The sequence below is a fragment of the Hippopotamus amphibius genome, chromosome 14, assembly GCF_030028045.1.
Source record: "Hippopotamus amphibius kiboko isolate mHipAmp2 chromosome 14, mHipAmp2.hap2, whole genome shotgun sequence".
NCBI lineage: Eukaryota > Metazoa > Chordata > Mammalia > Artiodactyla > Hippopotamidae > Hippopotamus > Hippopotamus amphibius.
This window is the reverse complement of record NC_080199.1, coordinates 50314140-50339460: the sequence shown is the minus strand read 5'-3', so window position 1 is coordinate 50339460 and position 25321 is coordinate 50314140. Positions and strand designations below refer to the sequence as shown.

The 25321-nt window shown below is 33.9% G+C and overlaps 1 pseudogene across 1 annotated transcript; it reads right to left on the bottom strand.

The window, feature by feature from the left end:
• Positions 1-400: 400 nt before the first annotated feature.
• LOC130835746 (cytoplasmic dynein 1 intermediate chain 2-like) lies at positions 401-2487 on the bottom strand (annotated as a pseudogene). Its single transcript, XR_009049022.1, has one exon. The product of XR_009049022.1 is annotated as a cytoplasmic dynein 1 intermediate chain 2-like (transcript).
• Positions 2488-25321: the final 22834 nt, after the last annotated feature.

Here is a 25321-nt window from a genome sequence, read left to right as displayed (position 1 = left end):
TGAAAAGTTAAAGCATATTTGTTTTTATTTATAGTTATCACATGAATTATAAAGAAAAAAAGAGTATCAGAATGGAACTGGATAGACGTATCCACACTATAGCTAAGAATAAGCAATGTTCCTATATATTATGGTTAGTGAGAACATTATCAGTATAACAGGGAATTGTAATTATTTAAAAATATGTAGAACTTATTTAGTCTGTGCTTTAGAAATAACTGTATATAGTGTTATAAGCTGAAAAGCCTTCAAAAGAATACCAAATATAAACCTGTGTATAAGAACTCAGAAAAGGCTGCATTCTGCAAAGTCAATCAGCTGTATTAAAAATGAAATGAATCCAAAACAAGATGCATGTTATATAAAAAAGGACTTTGTAAGATTTCCTTGCTGAATTAAATCCACAGTTTAATCCATGAAATTTCCTTTTAATTATCATTTAGACAGAAGCATGTGAATAGTTCTAGGATCTACTTAGAGTCTTCCCCAAATCCACTAAGGCTACATATTCCCTTTCCAGGAGCTAAGCAGGTATTCCGGTAGCTGCTTCCTCCTCTGCATCCGCTCAGTTTGCATTAATTTCTGCAAGTGTTCAGCCAAACCATGCCCATTCATCATTTTGGGGGACAGCAATCTGCTCTCCCACATCATATATAACAATCTGTCCTTCAGAATCACCCATGGCAATCTCTCTTCCAGAATGGGTCCATCTTACATGATTAAGAGCAGGATTACCCTCCACAGAAATGCTGGCAGCTGGCACCTCTGTGTCATTATTGAGATTCCACAAATCCAGCCTATCCATGCCATCCACATAGGCAAACATGGCTGGGTGGGTGGGTGACCACATAACATCATAAACATAGTCTGAATTATCTTCAAATGAGTACAAAGGCTTGTTATTCTTAGTTGTCCAAAGTTTTACTGTCCAGTCAAATGATGAAGTGATAAAAAGATGTGAAAAGTCCACTGCTCCAACAGCTGCATGACAATGAATGCAAGTAATTGGTCCTTGATGTCCCTTGAACATCTCATTGATTCCAGCTTTGCTTCCATGGTGGCATGCTGTGTACACAGAACCTTCTTCACTCCCAACAACAAAGTTGTTGACATCTCCAACCAGGAAGGACATAGATGTCACAGCAACTGCCTTTGACTGTTTAGGAACCAATTCCATGCTATCCTGTGGATGGGAAATCATGTCCAGACTCCATGAACAAATTTTTCCATCAGTAGAGATACTAATCAGATTGTGAACATTCTGTGTTCCAACAACATTTACGCAATATACAGGGTGTGTCTGTGCCTCAGCCGACAGTGGAGTTCTTTGCACTGGAGTTCTTTTATTGCTATGATTATCCCACAGCACAATTTGGCCTGAATATGTGCCACCAACAACCAGATTTGGATGAAATTTTGCAAATGTAGCAGACATAATGGCTGACTGGCAGTGAAACACATACTCTGGAGTAGTGTTTTTGTATTTCATATTCCAAACAAGGGCCACACCATCAGGCTCATGAGAAGCATCTTCGTTGTTATTGTAGAAAGCCACAAAAATAACTCTGGGTACTGAGATGACCAATCCAAACAACTAACAACCCGATGCTTTGACCAACATTGGTCAAAAAATTGTCAATTTAATGACAGTTTAGCACCTGCCTGATTTTCTCCTTCTTTGTCTTCCAAATCTCTTCCACTGTAGCCAAAGAAGATGTTGATTTGCTCAGAAAGAGCTCTTTCTACAATTCTTGTAGAATGGTCAAAGAAACATAAAAATTCCTCAGAGTGCAAGATTTGCTACTTTTTTTCTTTAGTCAGCTCATGAGGGGGGCTTTACTATCACTTTCTTCATCTTTCTTTAAAGTTTTCTCTTCCTCAGGTTCAATAGGTGGTTTAGCAGTGACTACATCATCTTCTTCTTCTTCATCTTCTTTGGGTTGAGCCATAACTGGAGTCTGAGTTTCCTTTGTGTATGTGACGATTACATGAGAAGGAAAGTCAACTTGCATAATTTTAGCTATTCCAAGTTTAATAGGTCCTTGTCTAGATCACACTGCACCATCTCCAGAGTCTTGGCTTCCAGTTTCGCTTGGTGTGCTCACAGATTGGGAGGATGGAGACATAGGAGGAAGGACAATGGGGGATTCTGGAGTTAGACCCATGCTTTGAAGCAATGCTTCAGCTTCTCTTCTCCTTTTTTCAATATCTGATTCTTCTTGCACAGAAGCAACGGCTTCTTTCTTCTGATCAGTTTCCTTTTTCTTTCTTCCTTCTTCTTTCCTCTTCTTTTCCTCTCTGATTTGGGCTAACTGCTGCTTCTTATGCTCCAACTCTGCCTTTAATTCACTTTTGTCAGACATGTTTGAGACCTGTGTAAAGCAAAAGCCCAGAGGTGAGACAATGAATCCACCCAGGGGCCTGAAGTGTTTGGGCTTTGTCAAAACCTGGAAGACCAAGCCTAACAGCTTGGAGCTGGGTAAACAGACACCGCTCTCACTGTGCGGATTGACTAAATCAGGGAAAACTACTGAGTGTACTTCTTGAAGTGATACACTGAGAACATAGCACTACTTCTGTGGTATTCCTAACATTGATGCTTATCTTGATTGAATATGATCACGAGAAAACAGCAGAACAACTCAAATTTAGGTACATTTTAAAGACCACTGGTCTATATTCTTAAAAAAAAAAACTGTCAAGGGAATGAATTGGGAGACTGAGACACCAAATTTTACACTCTAAATATATGCAGTTTGTTGTATGTTAACTGTATCTCAATAAAAGTTCTAAAAAAAAAAAAGTCAAGGTTATGAAAAACAAGAAAAGTCTGAGACACTCTTCTTGATTGAGGGAGACCAGAGAGTTGTGACAGTTACATGCAACTAATGCTCTTTTGTTGGATTCTAGATCTATAAAGGCCATTGGGAAAAGCAGCAAAATTTGAGTGGGATCTATAAATTAGATTGTAGTATTAAATTAATGTTACTTTCTTGGTATTGATGGTTGTATTGTAGTTTATGGGATAGTGCTCTTCTTAGGAAATACTGAAGTACTAAGGTTTGATGAGTGACTAATGAATGATTGATGAAGTCAAATACGGTAAAATTCTGAATACTGGGGACTCTGAAATAATGAAGGATTGCAGATATGAGTTATTTTTACTATTCTTAAAATTGTTTTATAAGACTAATATGAGTTTTAAAGAATTCCCCAAAGACACAACTAACTAAATAAATAGCACTCAAATATTTTATAAAAATTCTGTCCAAACTTTGTAGAAAGGGACCTACTCCCTACCTCTGATCTCAAGCTAAGCAGATCCTCCTGCTTATCGCCTACACACATGACTTTTTGTACATTGTGATCTGTCACATATTTGGGAAACATACAAAAATTATACAGTGTTTTTTAAATGTGTATGTTTTAATTGCTTTTTTCTATAAATTCATTTTAATGTTCTATCCTTTTAAAATTCAATTGATTTTGAGACCCATCCATTTCATATATCCATTTAGTTCACTGCTTTTAAATTTTACCATGTATTTTACCATAAGCAACCACAATACTTTTCCTATCTCTTCTAATAATGGAAAACTAAGTTGCCTCCAATTTCCAACTGGCATAGACAAACCTACAATGAACCAGTTTGTGTATGTACACTCAGTAATCAGTAATTCTCCTGGACATAACTAGGTTTGAGATTGCTGAATTGTCAGATTTGTGTATAGGTTATTTCTCTAAATACTATCAAATTTATTTCCAAAAGGATTATAACAAAGATGCCTTGTTTTTTATTACAAATATGTTCATATTTGTTGACTTTATTATGTACTACATGAAACTGATATCCTTAGTTTTGCTATCTTCATATCAATGAACATTTATCTTAAAAAGTAGGTTTTCTTTAGGTAGATTATTTTGTTCCAGAGTTATATAATATTATTCTATATTTGATTTATTATGTCTTTTATCATGTATATTAATATAGTAAATCATCCGCAGTGCCCTTTTTTATATAAGGAAAGTCAGGGATTCAACTTCATTTTTCTTATGTAATGAGACATTTTTTTAAATCACCATCCCTTAAAAATTCAACATATCTCAAAGGAAAAATCCACGTGATTTAGCAACAGAAACGAAAAATAAATGTGCTTTATCCAGCACCACTAATTAAAAAACTAAGGAAAATAGGAGTAGATGGAAACAAAGGAAATATAATAAAATCTTAACCAAAACAAACAAACAAGAAAGGCAACAGCACTAAAGAAATACAAAAATGTTGTTTGTCAACTCGGAATAAGAAAGGGGTAGTCACTACTATAACTGTTGAAAGTAGCCTATGCATGATCAGATCTTACAGAATATGGCATAAGACATGAAAATCAAATAATAAGCATAAATATTGAATAATAAGAAAAATAATGTTTTTGCCAAGAGTTGATATGGTTGCATATATAGAATATATAATAATTCAATTAAAAATCTGTTGGGGACTTCCTAGGTGGAGCAGTGGTTAAGAATCTGCCTGCCAATGAAGGAGACACACGTTTGAGCCCTGTCCCATAAAGATACCACATGCCATGGAGCAACTAAGCCTGTATGCCACAACTATTAAGCCTGTGCTATAGAGCCTGTGAGCCATAACTACTGAGCCCATCTGCCACAACTACTGAAGCCCACACCCCTAGAGCCTGTGCTCTGCAACAAGAGAAGCCACTGCAATGAGAAGCCTACACACCACAATGAAGAGTAGCCCCCATTCTCAACAACTAAAGAAAGCCTCTGTGCAGCAACAAAGACCCAACAGAGCCAATAAAAACAAATAAATCCAATAAATAAATAAATTAAAGAAAAAAATAGAAAAAATCTGTTGGAATGAATACAAAATATTTAGTAAGATGGCTGGATATAAAATAAGTATACAAGACAATCAGCTTTTATATATATTAATGATAACAAGAAATAGAAGTAGAACATTACTCTTGTCAAAGTAGAGAGAGGAAATAAAACTAGAAACAAAGAAATAATGATAAAAGACCTATATGAAGAATGCTATTCCTTTTTGTTGTTGTTTTTGAGTATACATATTTATTTATTTGCTTATTTATTTATATTGATTTATGGTTAATTTACAATATGTGTTAGTTTCAAGTATACAGCAAAGTGATCCTGTTTTTATATATATATAAAATACATATTTATATATATACATAAATATGTATACATATATATGTATATATGTACATATATAAAGCATTATTTTAAAAATTTTTAAAGCACTATTTTGAGAGTATTCCCAAAATATTGTGTTTAATATTGCCTTATTTTTTAAAACCTTTCCAGATTTTGATATTTCTTGTTCATATTTTGTTCCCAATCCTCTAAACATCATACTGCATTTCACTGTAGTTTGAATACAGCAGTCATATGGTAAACTTTTAAAAATTGAATCCCATATCTTTGTTTTCTTTGCCTATAAATTCACCCACTTGCCAATTTTCATACAGAAGCATCTATTGTAAGTCAGTTGTAAGGTGTTAACATAGGCCAATCTACTCATTTAACCCCATTGGTTAGCTCATTCAGATTGCTTCTGTAGGCACGGATTGAACATTCACTTCATAAACATTTTAATATTACTGTTACTTATCTGAAACATGGTAGGCAAAAAATGGTGCAATATGTGTGGTAGTGTTTTTATCCATCTATTACTTTCTGTTTTTAAGGAAGTAGCACCCTTATGATAGTGCTAGTGAATAGCTGTTGCTTAATTTCTATAGCTGATTATTTCTGGGAATTGCCAGAAAAATTCTTGTCACTCTGGTTATTTGTTCAAATATCATCACATCTTGCTTATAATTTACATACACTGAGGAATTGAAAAAAAACAGATTATGGGATATAGATATTAATTCACAGCTATGGTGTATGGAATATATATGAAAAAATATTCAGATTAATACCATTTAGTATCTTAATGTTAGCAGCACATTTTATCTGGAACTTTGAAAAACTGTTTGAAAGTGCTGACCTAGAAAGAAGGCCCTAAAAAATCATTCACTATGGATTTCTAACAGAACTAAATACGCCTCTCTTCTGTACTTGCCATCAATTTCTTGTCAGATCCAATTCAAAAATCTGATCTTGATCCTTTACAACTTAAATGAGGCAGATAAGAAGTTCTGCCCTTTACTGAATTCTGCTTTTTAAAAAAGTGGGTTCTATAAAACAACAGAGGAGTAGATATTAAGTGATGAAAGTCAACTCTATCACTAATAAGAATCCAATTTTATGACTTTGCAGAAGCATGTACAATTGTGACTTCCTTTAATGACATTTGCAAGTGTCTTGTTTTGCCATACGAAACTGCATAAACCTTTCTTATGTTGTAACTAATTAAATAATTACTTTTAGTATAACATTGTGTGGATTACAAAGTGCTTTCAACATACATAATCCCATGTTATAAATTGTAAATTGTCATTTTCAAAAATCAACATAAATCTTCAGGATGATTCCAAATCATTTTGACTAAAGTGAAGGTGGTGCTTTATTGAAATCAGATTGAATCCATAATGCACCCTGTATGTATCACATGTTTCCTTACAGTATAGAGATTATGTAGATAGGGCAGCCATAAATGTCCCTAACTGCCATGGAGTATATGAGAATGAGAATCTGTTAAATAGTACAATGACAAGTCAAAACAATTAAATTGCACTGATAAAGCCAAGTGATTCTTTTTTTTTTAATTTATTTATTTAATTTATTTTTTGGCTGTGTTGGGTTTTTGTTGCTGCACACGGGCTTTCTCTAGTTGCTGTGAGTGGGGGCTACTCTTCATTGTGGTGCACAGGCTCCTCATTGTAGTGGCTTCTCTTGTTGTGAATCACAGGCCCTAGGCACTTGGGCTTCAATAGTTGTGGCACATGGGCTCAATACTTGTGGCTCACAGGCTCTAGAGCACAGGCTCAATACTTGTGGCACACGGGCTTAGTTGCTCTATGGCATGTGGAATCTTCCCAGAGCAGGGCTCGAATCTGTGTTCCCTGCATTGGCAGGTAGATTGTTTACCACTGCACCACCTAGGAAGTCCCCAAGTGATTCTCAATTTGACCAGCACCAACTACATATCTGGTGAGGCCAAATACAAAATAAAAATTGGAAGCCCCTGCTAAAAAATTAAGAATTTCAAGTTTGTGACAACAAATCATTACGTCAAGCATGGGAATTTTTCTGACTGTGATCTCCTGTATGACTGCACAGATTGTTTGCCCATGAAGCTGGCCTTATGACAGTGTGTATGCAATAGGTTAACCATAATAACAAAATCGTGAAAACCACTGTGTGTCAGACAGTGTTGGGTCATCATATTCAGTGTCGCTTTTAACCTCCATAAAACAAAAACAGTGAGGACTACTGTTGTCCCACTCTAGACTTGAAGAAACTGAGCCTGGGATTTTGCAAGTTTACCCCATGTCTTTAGAAATCAACAATATTTCTATCCTTCATTTTTCTCCAGAGATGGATTTTTTATTTAATTAATGATTGTAAATTACAAGGAGTGGGGACTTAAAAGAAAGTTAAATTAAGTAATTTCAAAAACACTGAGCTCAGCTGAAGAGGAAGATGGCTCTAGTCAACCTCTGTACTCCCAGTCCCAGGCTTGGGTTTGTGACATTCTTTCATCCTTCTTTTTCCTAATTTTAGATATTTCTCCAGGGTGAAACAATTTTCTTGTGTTTTAAACTTGTTGCAGTTTCTTTGATTAGCATATGGTGAAGGATCAACTATTTAAATGATTTTAGTTCCTGTTTTACCTAGGAGTGCAAGGCTTGGATGTGGTCTGGTTTTTACTTCTTCCATATCTCCTGGTAAAGCTTCTTCTAAATTTTAGGGACAAAATGAAAATGGCCTGAACCATAATGATGCTACAATGTGGAGAAAACTTTTCCCTATACAGTTGTCCAAATGAAGCCTCAAGGTCTACATTTACTGGTGGGCTTCATATAAGCAGTCAAGTCTTCCACCCATCTACAACCCCTTTTGACCATAACATACTGTGGAAAAATCGTCTTTGCCCATGCTATCATATGGTTGGTAATTCCATGGTCAAGACCTTAAAATTAATTACAATTTTTCCTTTTTTTCAATAATATTTTAATGAATATGTTTTTGAATATATATTTAAACTTCCTTGAAAATATTTCATTAGGGTCAAATATCAAAGGAATAATTACCATCTCAAAGGTTATGTATTTTATTAAAATCAACTTCAAATTGCTTTCCTAATTATAAAAAAATTATGTCATTTATTTATTTTAACTATATTTATTTTAGACAATCAGAAAATATAAAATATAAAGATAAAACCATCCCAAATTACAAAAATCACCCTAAATTACAAAAAGCAAAATTAGTCACTATTAAAATTTTAGCATAGATTTCAGTCATATTTCTTCTCAGTCATATTTAATCTTCATATCTCTCATATTTCTCTATGTATATACATACATGTGTATATGTTGCTGTGTATGTGGATTTGAAGTATCTATCATATTAATATTTTATATATATGTGTATCATGCTTTTTTATTTAACATTTTAGCATTAGCATTACAAATATTTCAAATCATAATTTTTAATGTCTCCATATTAATTTTCTGAAAGAATTATACAATATTTCCACCTTTTAACCATTTGCACAAAATTGAGATTTAACTTCAGATTTGTGTTCATATAAATATAGCCATGATTAAAATAATTTGCAAATATTTTATTTTATTGAGTCACATTAGAAAATTAAAATTACCATCTTTTTATACTGCCCAGTTATTTACTATAAAAGCTGTACTCATTTATATACCCATCTTGAATGCATGAGAGTGCCTATTTCACAGCCAGTTTTGGGAATTAAATGACTTTTAAATCATTACAAATTTGATTTAGTAAAAATGATTTCTCATTGTTTTTACTTGTTTGTCTTGAACAGGTGTTCAAATGCAGATCAGCCATTGTCTTGCCAATTACCTAGTTTGAGACATTGTATTTTTAAGAGAATGACCTACTATTATTTTAAATTAGATAACACTTTGCAAAAAGGCTACAGATGTTTTCCCACAATTTGTTTTTCTCTTTATAATAGCCAATTATTTATATATTTATGAGGTTTTGTTTAACTGTAAAATTTTCAACTAAAAGAAATTGGAAAGAGGTTCAGGAAAAATAGAAAATATTTTTAAACAGATGTGAGCCCCAGCATAATCTAGCAGTCAAATTGACTCAGGAGGGACACTTACTTGAGAGCATTACTAGCCATGGTCATGAGCCTTCACTCCAAGTGAGTCTTCACACTAGGCTGAAGTGGGTTCTCTGTCTCTGCTCTTTCTGTTACCTTCTTTTTTTTCAAAATAATAACATGTAATTTAAAATTATTTTCTACTCACTGTTATTGTAATTTTAAATAGGAATTACAGATTTTGAAATTTATCAAATGCATTTTTGGCAATTCTGTAGGACATATAGTTTCTCCACCTTTTACCCACTAGAATGGTGAATTATAGTAATGTACTTTCTGGAATAAAATTAAACACTTGAAATAAGTTCTATGTGATTATGGTTTGTGTCTTTTGGCTGGATTTGCTTGTAGTTTATTAAGAATATCTGTAAACTGAGTGAGAGTGATCTTTACTCTTTTGCACTGTTTTTGCTTATAAAAGCTTTACAAAACTATTGGGAACTTTAATACCTTTTTGCTTTCTTTGAATGAGTTTAACTAAAATAAGAATTATTAGATTCATGAAAATGTAAGAGATCTCATTTAAATCTTTATGGATTCATTTTTTAAAATTTTCTAGCATTTTGATATCTTTCATGGATAATAATCTATTTTTGTTTTCATAGTATTATTTTGGTAAATGTCTAAGTTCATTTTTTTAAGAACTTTTATTGAGATACAGTTAACAGACAATAAACAACATATATTTAGAGTGTACAATTTGGTATCCCAATCTCCCAATTTATCCCCCCCAACCCTCCCCACTTTCCCCACTTGGTGTCCCTGTGTTTGTTCTCTACATCTCTGTCTCTATTTCTGCCTTGCATTTCCTCTTTCATAGTTGTTAGCATTGGACTTATGTATTGAGGTGCTCCTATATTAGGTGCATATATATTTATAACTGTTGTCTCCTCTTCTTGTATGGATCCCTTGATCTTTATGTAATGTCCTTCCTTGTCTCTTGTAACAATTTTTATTTTAAAATCTATTTTATCTGATATGACTATTGCTACTCCAGCTTTCTTTTGATTTTCATTTGCATGGAATATCTTTTTCCATCCCCTCACTTTCAGTCTGTATGTGTCCCTAGGTCTGAAGTGGGTCTCTTGTAGACAGCATATATATGGGTATTGTTTTTGTATCCATTCAGCCAGTCTGTGTCTTTTGATTGATGCATTTAGTACATTTACATTCAATGTAATTATTGATATGTATGTTCCTATTACCATTTTCTTAATTGTTTTGTTTTTGTTTTTGTAGGTCCTTTTCTTCTCTCATGTTTCCCACTTGGAGAAGTTCCTTCAACATTTGTTGTAGAGCTGGTTTGGTGGTGCTGAATTCTCTTAGCTGTTGCTTGTCTGTAAAGTTTTTGATTTCTCTGTCGAATCTGAATGAGATCCTTGCTGGGTAGAGTATTCTTGGTTGTAGTTTCTTCCCTTTCATTGTTTTAAATATATCTTGCCACTCGCTTCTGCCTTGCAGAGTTTCTGCTGAGAAATCAGCTGTTAACCTTATGGGAGTTCCCTTGTTTGTTATTTGTCATTTTTCCCTTATGGCTTTTAATAATATTTCTCTGTCTTTAGTTTTTGTCATTTTGACTACCATATGTCTTGGCATGTTTCTCCGTGGGTTTATCCTGTCTGGGACTCTCTGCACTTCCTGGACTTGGGTAGCTCTTTCCTTTACCATGTTAGGGAAGTTTTCAACTATAATCGCTTCCAATATTTTCTCAGGTCCTTTCTCTCTCTCATCTCCTTCTGGGACCCCTATAATGTGAATGTTGGCCTGTTTAACATTGTCCCAGAGGTCTCTTAGGCTGTCTACAGTTCTTTTCATCCTTTTTTCCTTATTCTTTTCCGTATCAGTGATTTTCACCATTCTGTCTTCCAGGTCACTTATTCGCCCTTCTGCCTCAGTTAATCTGCTATTGGTTCCTTCTAGTGTATTTTTCATTTCAGTTATTGTGTTGCATATCTCTGTTTGTTTGTTCTTTAATTCTTCTAGGTCTTTGGTAAACTTTTCGATCTTTGCATCCAGCCTTTTTTCAAAGTCCTGGATCATCTTCACCATCATTATTCTGAATTATTTTTCTGGAAGGATGCCTATCTCCTCTTCATTTAGTTGTTTTTCTGGGTTTTTATCCTGTCCCTTCATCTGGTACAAAGTCCTCTGCTTTTTCATTTTCTCTCTCTTTCTGTGGCTGTGGTTTTCAGTTCCACAAGACAAAATACTGATGATACTGCTTGATACTGCTGTCTGCCCTCTTCTCTAACTTCATTTTTAATATGAAGTATTTTATTATGACTTTTATATATGTGAGCATAAATTTGCCAAGTAAAATATAACAATTTTTAATGTTTTCTTATTCTTGCATGTACTTTTCCTGTTTTCCTTATCTAACTATAATTCTGAACATTTTTTAAATATAAAAGTTCTTGCTCTGCAATATGTTTTGGGTATATTTTAATTTTATAATTTATTAATCTCTACATTACTCATTATTATTCTTTCTGTTTCTATTATTAAACTTGCTTTGCTATTTTTTTCTTACTTTAGAGTTAAATGATTAATTTATTCATAACATTGAGATGCTTTTCAGGCAATTGTTTCCAATGAACACAATTTAAACCATAATTTACACATTTTGAAATGCAAAATATTAAAAATAATTTTTTATGAATATTTTAATTAAAATTTTATTTTTATGGTCAACTTTATTTTAAAACTAAAATTTCATTTTCTTGATTGTAGTTGAAAAACACAGAAAATATCATGCCATGTACAGTCATCACTTAGTTGATTTTCTTAAGTGTTTTAGTGTTTATTTACTGCTTTTATTACTTAGAGTAATGCTAGCTACTTTTAATAAATAAATATTCAAATTTCATGGTATAAATCAAAATTATTTTCTCCTTCACATAATAGTCCTTTGTGGATTTTAGGGTTAATGGTTAGCTTTTCTCCACTTCATGATTGAAGGAAACGGCTTATGCCTTATTCCTTTCCTTTTTTGTCTTTTCTTTTTTTCTTCTTTTAATGTCTAAGACAAGAATTATTCTTTCATCTTTTAGTTCTAATATGACATTTATATGTTTCTTATATATTTTCTATTCTTGTGCATTTTTTTCTGTTTTATTTTCAATTTTTTATTTCCCTAAATTAGTAATCCATTATTTTCAAGTAACTTCTTCTGTATCATAAAGAAATACTGCCAATCAGTAATCAAGACCATATGGTATTTGCACAAAAACAGAAATATAGATTAATGGAACAGGATAGAAAGCCCAGAGATAAACTATGGTCAACTAACCTATGACAAAGGAGGCAAGGATATACAATTGAGAAAAAACAGCCTTCTCAATAAGTGATGCTGGGAAAACTGGATGGCTAGGTGTAAAAGAATGAAATTAGAACACTACCTAACACCATACACAAAAATAAACTCAAAATGGGTGAAAGTCCTAAATGTAAGGCCAGACACTATAAAACTCCTAGAGGAAAACATAGGAAGAACACTCTTCAACATAAATCACAGCAAGATCTTTTTTGACCCACCTTCTAAAGTAATGGAAATAAAAACAAAAATAAATAAGTGGGTCCTAATGAAACTTAAAAGCTTTTGCACAGCAAAGGAAACTATAGACAAGACAAAAAGACAACCCTCAGTAAGACACTAATAAAAGAAATCAAAGATGACGGAAATAAATGGAGAGATATACCATTTTCTTTGATTGGAATAATTAACATTGTGAAAATGAGTATACTACCCAAAGCTATCTACAAATTCAATGCAATCCCTATCGAATTACCAATGGCATTTTTTACAGAACTAGAACAAAAAATTCTAAAATTTGTATGGAGACACAAAAGACCCCGAATAGCCAAAGCAACCTTGAGGGAACAAAGTGGAGTTGGAGGAATCAGACTCCCTGACTTCAGACTATACTACTAAGCTACAGTCATCAAGATAATATTGTTCTGGCACAAAAACCAAAATATAGATCAATAGAACAGGATAGAAAGCCCAAAGATAAACTATGGTCAACTAATCTGTGACAAAGGAGGCAAAGATATACAATCTAGAAAAGACATCCTCTTCAATGAGTGGTGCTGAGAGAACTGGACAGCTACATGTAAAAGAATGAAATTAGAACACTCCCTAACACCATACAGAAAAATAAACTCAAAATGGATTAAAGACCTAAATATAAGGCCATACATTATAAAACTCCCAGAGGAAAACATAGGAAAAACACTCTTTGACATAAATCACAGCAAGATCTTTTTTGACCCACCTCCTAGAAATAAAAACAAAAATAAATATGTGGGACCTAATGAGACTTAAAGCTTCAGCACAGCAAAGGAAACTATAAGAAAGATGAAAAGACAACCCTCAGAATGGGAAAAAAAATATTTGCAAATGAATCAACAAAGGATTAATCTCCAAAATATATAGAGTTCATCCACCTCAATATCAAAAAAGCAAACAACCCAATCAAAAAATGGGCAGAAGACCTAAATAGGCATTTCTCCAAAGAAGACATATGGATGGCCAACAGGCACATGAAAAGCTGTTCAACATCACTAATTATTAGAGAAATGCAAATCAAAACTACAATGAGGTATCACCTCACACCAGTCAGAATGAGCATCATCAGAAAATCTACAAACAATAAATGCTGGAGAAGGTGTGGAGAAAAGGGAACCATCTTGCACTGTTGGTGGGAATGTAAATTGATACAGCTACTGTAAAGAACAGTATGGCAGTTCCTTGAAAAACTAAAGATAGAATTACCATATGACCCAGCAATTCCAGTACTGGGCATATACCCAGAGAACACCATAATTCAAAAAGACACATGCACCCCAATGTTTGTTGCAGCACTCTTTACAATAGCCAGGTCATGGAAACAACCTAAATGTCCATCAACAGATGATGGAAAAAGATGTGGCACATATATACAATGGAATATTACTCAGCCATATAAAGGAACAAAATTGAAACATTTGTAGAGACATGGATGGACCTAGAGACTGTCGTACAGAGTGAAGTGAGTCAGAAAGAGCAAAACAAATATTGTATATTAATGCATATATGTGGAACCTAGAAAAATGGTACAGATCAACTGATTTGCAAGGCAGAAATAGAGACCCAGATGTAGAGAACAAACATAAGGACACCAAGGGGAGAAAGCAGGGAGGTAGGGGTGGAATGGGATGAATTGGGAGATTGGAATTACCATATAAACATTACTAATAAAAAAAATCACATTGTACACTTTAAATATATGCAGTTTATTGTATGTCAATTATATCTCAATAAAAGTTCTTAAAAAGTGAAATACTACCACCAAAAACCTGTACCAAATTATCTTCCTTTTTTTATTATGCAAGTTTAGATCTCAATTAAGAACTACTAACTTAAAGTCCCCCTTGAGTAAATCTTGATACATTTTGTTATTTCAGAATCATTGTTCTAGAAGAATCCCAAGGCTCTGTTTCACCTACTTTCCAACCTTTTGGAGAAGACTCCTAATGTGGATCAGTTTAAGACCAGATTATTGAGCCACATTCATCACTTTCGCTTGGCGTTTACTGTCAAAAGAACAAAGAGCTAACACTTCTTACTCCCTCATATTGTGGACTCTGCATTTTCTCTCTTTGCATGATCCCTTTAGTTTCTCACTCCGAATCCTCATCACTCTTTGAAATTGACTCTGGTCTCTGTAGAATACACTTTCTTCACAACCTTAGTTGACTAGGGTTTCAAGAAGTGTTCAAGTTGCCCATACTTTTGGAAATAATCTCATTCCCAGGCCAATCAGTAATTGGAGTGGGTTTCAGAGTAAAGGAGTTAACTTGGTAACTCATTTAGACAGGTCCCATCATCATGACTTACATCTGGACCATAACTGTTCACAAGGCCAGGTTTATTCAAAGGGATTTAAAACTCATACTAATATGCAGTGTTTGTTTAACCTTGTCATCTATATTAGGAGGGTACTCCATAGTAACATAACCAACAGGATATCTATCTATCTATCTATCTATCTATCTATCTATCTATCTATCTATCATCTACCTATCTATCTATCATCTATCTATCATCTATCTATCTATCTATCTATCTATCTATCTATCATCTATCTATCTATCTATCTATCTATCTATCTATCTATCTATCATCTACCTATCTATCTATCTATCTATCATCTATCTATCTATCATCTATCTGTCTGTCTGTCTGTCTATATCTATCATCTATCTATCATCTATCCATCATCTTCTAACATCTATCTACTATTTTTGTATGCATATATGTACTGTCTGTCTATCTACTGAGAGATTAATTTTAAGGAATTGACTCATGTTATTGTGGAAGCTTGGCAAGTTCAAAATCAGATGGAATAGGCTGGCAGGCTAGAGACTCAGGAAAATTGTAACACAAGTCCAAAGGCAGTCTGCTGGCAGAATTCTTTCTTGTTCAAGAGAGGTAGTCTTTGTTCCACCTTCAACTGATTGGATAAGGCTCACCCACATAATGAAGGGTAATCTGCTTCACTCAAGTTCACTGATTTAAATGTTAATAACACCCAAAAACCCCTTGCAGAAATATCCAGGCCCAGACAAGTTGACACATAAAATTAACCAGCCCATCATCCCATCTTGTATATATGTCACAAAGTTACAAACTGGGAGGAAAATATTTTGGTCCTCTTCATAGCTATATCCGTCATAAAAAAAGCACAAATCAGATAATGTCTAACAGACACTAAAGTATTTTTCTTCTTGCCATACACTTTTTTCAAAAGTGTGTCTTTCTTCTACATCTGGAACAGTCTACTCTTTTGGTTATGCTCTTACAAGGCTGACCTCCATCCTATTTACTTATTTTATGCTATTTGTTCCCAAAGAAGCACTAATGAAAAATTTTTTGGCTCTCTAACTCTACACCAGGATGTGCTGTAACTCAAGGACTAATTGTACATTTAAATTTTCAGTTTAGTGAGCCAAGAGGTTGAGCAGTAGGAACTACAGTCCTGACCTAACTGGATGCATTTATTTTAGCCTTATTTCTTTTAATGAAAGTGCTGCTGTGATGATATGTAGGTATTTTAAGTTGAATTTTCTTCTTAGTCTAGCCTGTTCTACTGAGAAAGTCTTTTTGTTTCTAGGGCTGCTTTTTGTTGTATAACAGAAGTGATGGTAACCTCAGCCCCAATCACCTGATGACTTTCTCTTCATTGTGATTGATATAGATTTTGGGACCCCTACAGATACTGCTTTCAAATGCTGTTTTTCTTACTGGGAAACGGATTCCGATTGGACATCCTATTTATCCCATACTGTCACAATTTTAGTCACTTACCTCACAAATTTGGGGAAAGAGACTGGTGGATTCTGCTACACTTTTGCTTCAAAAACTCCTAATTGATTTAAAATTAAAAACTATAAAATAACATTTGTTAATGATATAAGCAATTTTTAGTTCTTGTAAAAAATCACTGATTTTATTTTTAAGCACTTGTTTCAGTACAGTCCTCCTTTGGTATTTTTTTTCCTCATTCCTCTGAGATTTATGTCTATTTCTGATTCTGTTCCTCAAGTTCTCTCTGAGAATAGGAAGGCAATGAACTCATTTGATTTTTGTTTTAGCAATGCCTGTCTTTTCAGTCAGTAAATTGCTCTGGCCATCTGTAAGAAACTCCACTCTCTCTGTCACTGACCTTCTGTTCCTTCCATGCTTGAAAAATGTCTTGTTATTTGTCTTAACGTCTTCTGCAATCTTCTTTTCATTTGCCGCCTTTCCTTTTCTTATGTTTTACTTTTACACTTTGAGCTTCAAAATCATTTGTATATTCATAGATTGTGCATGAGCTTTTCTTTCTCTGATACTTCTTTTTGCATTTGGTGTTAGTAGTGCAAGCATTGATTGCCCCAGTGTCTTTATGTTCTGATGCAGTACATTTATGTAAAAATAATAATAATAATAATAATTAAAATCAGTTCTATCTTATTTCTATCTTAACTTTCAAACCAAGCTAGTAAAAACATTCACTTAGTCATTAAACAAACAAACATACTAAATGCCTATTGTGCTTCATGGCTTTTGATCTGTTATAATTTAGTTCCACTTAAGAAAAAGTATATACTTTTCTGGTTCTTAATATAATGTGTTTGCATTTTCTTTTCTTCCTTTTTTTTTTTTTTTTGCCTTCATTTGCAGTCTTCTGGGATGCATATAGAATTCAAGAATATTGCAAAATCTGATAGAAACATTTTCACTTGTAGCCACAGAAGGCAAAAGTCTCTACTCCCTTTAATACACTTTGTTGTCAAAAATGATAAGTGGCATCACAGTTTTTTAAAATAACCAAAAAAAAAATGTTTTTCAATGCAATCTGTTTATGTAAGGGATGTTTCCTCAATGAGAAAGCTTCTATAGTAACTACTTACATAACCATGCCTGAGTCCCTTTATGCTATGCATGGAAGCTGCCCCAGTTGGGGCAGGCCTAGAAGGCTCAATTTCTCTGCTGCCTTCAGAAATTCATAAAGTTTAAAAATATTTATATACGTTGACTCTATTTTCCATAGGAGGTAGTAATTTTCACAAAGCTTCTCATCTAAGTGACCTACAATGATGAGGTGTATTCTTTCAAAATGTTCTTTGAGAAAATAATGCAAAATAGTGAGTAAAATAGTAATGCAGTCAACATCAATCTTTTATATTCTATACTTTTAGATTTTTAGACATTGATTTCCCTATGATATTGTTTCTGAAGAGTGCAGGGTAATTTGCTTTCATGTTACACATGAGGAAACTGCCAGACCTAACCACTGAACTGCTTACTAAAGTGATCTGGCTTGCTCCTATTAACCGTGAACAAGGCAGCCCCAGCTAATTGGGCAATTAAAATTAAGGAAAATGCAGCACAAAGAGATTCTCCACATTCAACTCAACTCAGCATAAAATATTGTTAATTCAACATTAAAATGAACTTCTATCTTAAATAAATACTAGGCTTTGTATTGATCCTTGCTTGATCTAAGGCTATTTTTTTAATATATCTTGCTAGCTTAAAAAAAAGTTTAATTAGATGGAATAACATTAAGTATTAAGTTCTTTTTCTAGCACTAAAGTGTCTACCTTTCTGGAACATCTTGACCAGCTTTTGTAACAGAGATATGGAAAATGTTAAAATCCAAAACAGATCATAGCGGAAATGAATCTGTTTTCCTGTGCATAGTATAAAGTTTGACTAGTTCTCCAATAGTATAATGCTGATGCTTCTATCACTGAACTGGGCTTTTTCAGTGGTACATTAATAAACTTGTTTTGTATCATTCCAGATGCTTAAAATGATACACATATAAATGTCTAGCAACAAAATGGCTATGTTATTTGCATGTGTAATTTTCTCATCCTATCACTTTAGAAAAACAAAACTTTCTTTCCTTTTTTTTTTTGGCTAATCTTAGAAAACATTCTCTAATTTTTTTTTTAGTTTTAACTTACTTCCTTAATTCAGCTTATACTACATTCTTTTATTAAACTATTTACAATAATCAGCAACTTACCTTCATCATTTCTGCCTGATGGAAATGACATCTGTAAGTTTCCCTTCTATTACATGTATTGTACTCTTACCCACACCTTCATTTTTCTTCTAGCTGGAACATTCACCTATAGTGCCTCAGGTCTGTTATCTGAGGTCAGAGATTTGTTCATTCGTAGCAAGCAGTTGGAGAGATCCTGCGTATCTCTTTTCCTGGCAATGTGTGCGTGAAGTCTTCACAAGCAATTACTTTGATGTTCTGTAGACAGTGCCTTTGGTGTCCCAGGGTCATTTAATTTAGAGTGATCATGGCTTGGATCGTAGTTGGCATTGTGTGTTCCTGCATTTTGTTACAATTGTACTCTTATTCCATGGTAAAAATTTCTTAGCACATTGGATAAGGATGATGCTTTGCTTAGGGCTTCAAATGCAATGCAATAGAAAAATCGAGGACAGGGAAAAAAGAAGACTTATTTGCATGGAAGTTTGCCTTTGCTATTTTTATACTCTCCTAAATATTAAGATGATGGTTGAATTGTTGAAGGGCTAGCAATTACAATCAGTATGTGAGCTCATATAATTTTCTTTCTGCACTACTTCATAATCCATATTTTTCTGAGTGTATATATAACACTTTCTGGCTTTCTTTAGTATCAGCAGCTATTTTGATGCAGTATCTGTTGATCCTGTCAGTGAGGATGCTACAGTATCTGATCATTAGCAAATATTATTGCAGAAGTTAGGCAGTGTCCAATATTTTGTATATAACTATGGAAAGGAATACAAAGTATCCTAACCATTGATCACCACAACAGTTTGTACATATCATGAATTTTGTACAATCACAGAAATTAATGCAATTGAATATGACTTTTCAGAGTCCAAAGGTATAAAACACATAATAGGCCTGAGGAATGCAAGTGCCAACATGAACCAAAAAAATCAGTAGATCCATCCTTAAAAATATTTTGTAAATATAAATCTGAAATTTGATGGTAAAATTGGCATTATATTATACAATGATAGTCAAAGTTTAGAACAAAATATTTTTTGCCACAGATATTTTGAGAAGGTGATAGAGACTGTCATCAGAAACCAGGGGAAAAGTCTGTGTTGTGAAGGTTTCACATGTAACATCATTAATGTCACTTCCTGTTATGGGTTCATTCTAGTTAAGGTGTTCTCTGGCTTCAAGGAGGAATTACAAAAAGGCAAAGTGTTTTGGTCACCACTTTCTTCTTTGTAGATGTTACCTCTGTTGTTTCTGACATATATATATATATATATATCAGAGCATTGTCTTAAAATGAGGCAATGTGCAATTTTGTGTATTTAAGCAAACAATCTCAAAGATAAGAAAAGGTCAAGAGCAACTGAGTTCCAAAGCCTTGCCATACATAGTGCGGTGATGGATCAACCTGGGTGCAGCTCAGAAATGCAGACTCAGAGGCCTCACCTTAGACACTCATATCACAATTTGCATTTTAACAAAATCTCCTGGCAATTTGTATTCATAGTCAAGTTTGAGAATCACTCCTCTAAAATACTCTTATTTTGCCACCAGTTAAATACTATTTATCATTATTCAAGAAGGCCCTTTTCTATATGTGCCAAGAAAATAGTAAGAAGCAAAGTACAAATTTACTGTAAAAGGTGATGAATCAGGCCACTGGTATAGGAGTAGATGTAGAGGAGTGTGTTACAGCCTCACAATTTGGTTATAAACCCTGTGATATGAGCATTAATTTCTTGGGGAATATAGCAGTTGACATGTTTCAACTGCAGTAATTGGTTCATTACAGAAACCTAGTAATATCTGTCTTTTTTTTTTTTTTTTGCTGAAGTCATACAACATTTTTTATTATTGTCTTGTTCTATACTATTTCTAATGATTAAAGCTAGTACAGAATGCTTCATATAAAAATTGAATCTAAATCTGAAATAAATATAATAAATGAAATGAGCTCTTCATTATTTTCTCTTATTTCTGAAGAACTTAAAAAAATTACAATTTTTTTCCAAATAATTGCAGTCATTATTTAATTGTGAATACATTTTTCTATGCTGAAGATACTTTTTTGTATGAGCTTTCTTTTCTGCTATATTTGTGCATAATATTGGCTTTAAATTTTCTTTCAAGTGTTAGTTAATTTCAAATTATGTTTTGCTAAATTGTTCTAACTGGCATAGTCTTTAGGAATTCTTTTTAGATATCCACAATATTTATTTATCATTTTGAGAGCAAATGTGTAGGTATTCTCTGTTGAAGTACTATGTCACATAATCCTCACAAGATAAATTCAGATTTTTCCAGGTCTCAATGATGCCTTAAGTAGAGTACCAAAACACCCCAAATAGTTACCTATCCCCCATGGAGTCTGAGTAGGAATGTGATATATTCATAATGCAAAATGATTTATTACAGTCTTGGAAACAAAGCATATTACAAATATAAACTATGGTATTGAAGTTTCTCAGACTTATACTTTTTTAATTTCTGGCATTTTCTTGGGGAAAAGGGGGCAGATGAAATGTCTGATTTTGTTTCCAAATTGCTTTGAGTTGTGCTGTTTCTTGTTGTATTTCATAATGAGTCTGGATGTTTTCCAACAAAGACACACCTGTGAGCTACTGTGAGATAATTGTGCAGGACATCAAAGAAATTAATGACAGAAAGAGTTAATTCTATCTCTAAAAGAAATAGCTGCCTTGTAGAGCTAGAAAGTAGCTGAGGCTATTGGTATAATCTGAGTCAATTATATTGAATTCACATAGGGTGATTCTGTAGTTCTCAGCTCCTCCCTCTAACAGCTGTTCTTAATCAGTCCTGAATCCTTAGTTCAACCAATGCCCCCTACAATGCTGACTCTGTCCTGCTCAAGCGAGACTCCTTAATAATTGTTAACTTGTTTGGATTAAACTTCCCCATCTCTGGTGTTTCTACATTTTGCTTCCCCTCAGTTATTTCTGACTTCTTTATCTCAAATATTAATGATTTCTTGTTGTTTTTCTTTTCCATAAAATGTGAAACTTACACAAAATGTACAATTCACAATGCCTGCTGAATTTTTTAAACATCAGAGTGGGGGTCCATAGAAGTTTAAGAGCTTCACTTTTACTCACTAGCTATGCCTAATTGCTAGAGCTGAAAGGAAGAAAGAAAGAAAGAAACAAACAAACAAAGAAACAATGAAAGAAACAAAGAAAGAAACAAAGAAAGAGGGAGGAGAGGAAGGAGGAGGGGAGGAAGGAGGAGGGGAGGGAGAGAGGGAGAAAGACATGAACATTTATACTCTTATTGAAAAATTATTTCTTGAACTATATCTGTAATCTACGGTATTTTTTGCCCATCTGTCTTTTGCATGCCATTTAGGAGTAATAGTGACATATTTGCTAAACACAAAATAAATAGTTTGTTTGTATCCATTCTATGCTGACTTTCTCTAGCTTCTATTTTCAGAGAGTCATAGTAAAATAGAACTGGCTCTACATCTTCTGAGACCATATTTCTACATGTGTATAAAACAATAACTATTGTAAACCAGACAATGATTAATGATTTTATGGGATAAGATTCCTTTACCAAATATTACTGCAAAGTCGCCACACTGTGGAGTATCCATGTTATAATATGGTTAAAAGTATAAACTGTATGTAATTTGGTGTCACCAATGGGGACAGTGAAATGTATCCCAATAAACCACCAATGAATAGCTGGATTCTCAAAGTACCCTGATTCCTTTTTCTACTTGAAGTAGTTACTGTCCACTATATATGAAACTAGATGTTTAACAGTATTATATAACTCAGATTTTCAGTATAAAAACCTACAAAGTCTGATTCCCAGTTTACTGATATACAAAGTAAACTTCATGCATTGAATTCCCCTGTTTTCATTGGGGTTTCCACCCTGAGAAGTAACAAGTCCTTCTCCATCATTTCAGTCCCTTGCTGTCCTACGCTTCCAGGTGATTTAGAACCACAGAGGTAAAATGGTCATACACAACATAGCAACCATACTCTTTCATTATCCATATGACTATATATTTCCTGGCTTCTTTATTCCTGTTGCAATCCAGTCTCTTTGACCCAGGTATTCCTACATCTTTAAAAGTTATCCCTTTCTTCTCTCCATCTTCAAAACCCCACTTTTAGTAGTTTTTTTAAAGGAAGTTCTCGTGGAAGCAAAATAAGCAATTAATGATCTTTTGCTAATGCATTAATAATTCATTAAACTTGATATGCTTTTATTCCTAAGAGTCTGCATTTCAAGAGAGATGAAAAATCTATGTTTATTCTAAAGCACTTCCAATATGGAATTTCTAATGATGGGAAAGTGCCTTTAGGCAGAAGCAGTTTTCTCCTATTCTCATCACAGATGTCCATGAGGAATGGTAATTTAAAGCTGGTTTGTACCAACTTCTGAGAACCAATTATTAATGGAAATGAACACTGTTCCTATAGATCTTACATTCTAGTGCATGGTAGCAAAAACAACAAAAACATTCCCCCATCCAAATAAAAGCAAAAACAATATACACATGTAAAATATATTTTAAGTAAAGTGGACTGTGAAAAATCCTCAGTATACAGTGACCCTCTCACTGAGAAGGTAAAATTGGAGTTGTGAGTTGAAGGAAACAAGGGAGTGAAACTTGTTGATATCCAGGGTAGTGTATTCCCAGTGGAGATAATGGCAAGTGCAAAGATCCTGGGGCTTGAATGTGCCTGCTGCTGTGTTTGAGGAAAAGTGAGGACCATATGGATAGGCCTGAGTGAGAACAGGGATGAGGAGCTGGCTATTAGGGCAAAGAAATAACTTAAGGCCAGATCACAGAGGGTCATGCAGTTATAGTAAGAACTGTGGCTTTTACTCTAGGTGATACGAGACCCTTTTGAAGCATTTTTGAGCAAAGGAATGACACAGAAACTCATATTTTTCATGGGCTTTATCTGGCTGCTGTAATGAGAATAGATTGGAAGGGACAAGAGGGGACACAGAGAAACCTATTAGGAAGCTACTGCTTTTGGCTTGGATTATAATAGTTACAGCAGAGATGGTGAAAGTTGAGTGAGATTCTTTGAGAAGTTCTGGATTGAAGCAGAAAGGAATTAGTCTGGCTCTAAGGTTTTTACTTCAGCAACTAGCTGTGGGGAATTCTCAGTAAGTAATGGCTTGGAAGGGAATCACAGATCTTATTTTTGGACATATTATATTAAAAGTGTCTGTTAGACTTCTAAATGGAGATGTGGAGTAAGCAGTTGGAAATATACAAGTCTGAGATTCAAGCAAAAAGTATAGGCTAAAGATATAACTTGGAGTATCATCAGCAAATAGGTGTATTTAAATCAGGAGGCAAAATGTGATCACTTGTCGAATAAATACAGACAGAAAAACAAGTTTGCTAAATAGAATAGACTTCATTCAGATTATTGTGGTTAAATCAGTACCTACATAACAGTCTCTCTCCTACCTCTTACCTTTGCACATACATATGTTAATAGAAATAAAACACTTGTTCCATTGCATATTCTTTATAAAAATCTGATTAACTTCTACCAGTGCTTTAGGATTCAGCTTCAACATCACATTCTCCATATGTCTAGAGAATGGCTGAGTGTCACTTTAATGGAAAATCATAGAATCATGCATTAACCCCCTTTTATTTAACTTACATTCCTGCATTGTTATTGTCTCTTGTATTATCTTTTTCACCTATTTGATCATGAACTTGGTGAGGATATTTCCAATGCCTGGTACTTAACTTGAAAATTTGAAGACAGTGTATTAATGACTAAAATAAAAGAAATAATAATAGAAAGTAATTGAATAGAAGGATAAAGAGAGATTAGAGAGGAAGACCAATATATGTTTTATCTGGTGTGTAAGCCTGGTTCTGAAAAGCTGCTTGCAATTTTTGCAAGCATGGAATACATACTGTATAACTTAGCAGAACATGATTCAATTTCCTCTTCTGCGAAATGAGAGTGTTGAACTGAGTCCCTTCCAGCTTTAAAATGCAAAGGTTTTATGACTCTCAGATTCCCAAGTGAAATATGATCTGAGATTCGTGTATGTTTTTTCTTCCCCATGTTTGGTCATGCCTAGTTATCGAAAACCCCTGTGCTGGCTGCGGATGCCCTCACCACCCCGGCTTAGTCTCACTTCTTCTCAACCCCGACTTGATAGACTTCAATACCCTGATTATCTTACAAATTATTATTACCCTCAAAAATTCATGTCTGCTGTATCTGCAATATTTGTATTTGCTCTGTGTTGCCTTGACTTTCCTTTTCACTATGGAAAGCAAAGCAAAACCAACCAAACAAAAAAAGACAAACAAAACCCTCTTTTTTTTTTTTAATTTTTATATTAGGCAAGGAAATTATCAGTAAACACTATCATTTAAAAGTTGCTGAAAAAGGACCTTGGATGGAAAACGTGACAGGATTCTGCAGTGATTATAAATCATTCACTCATG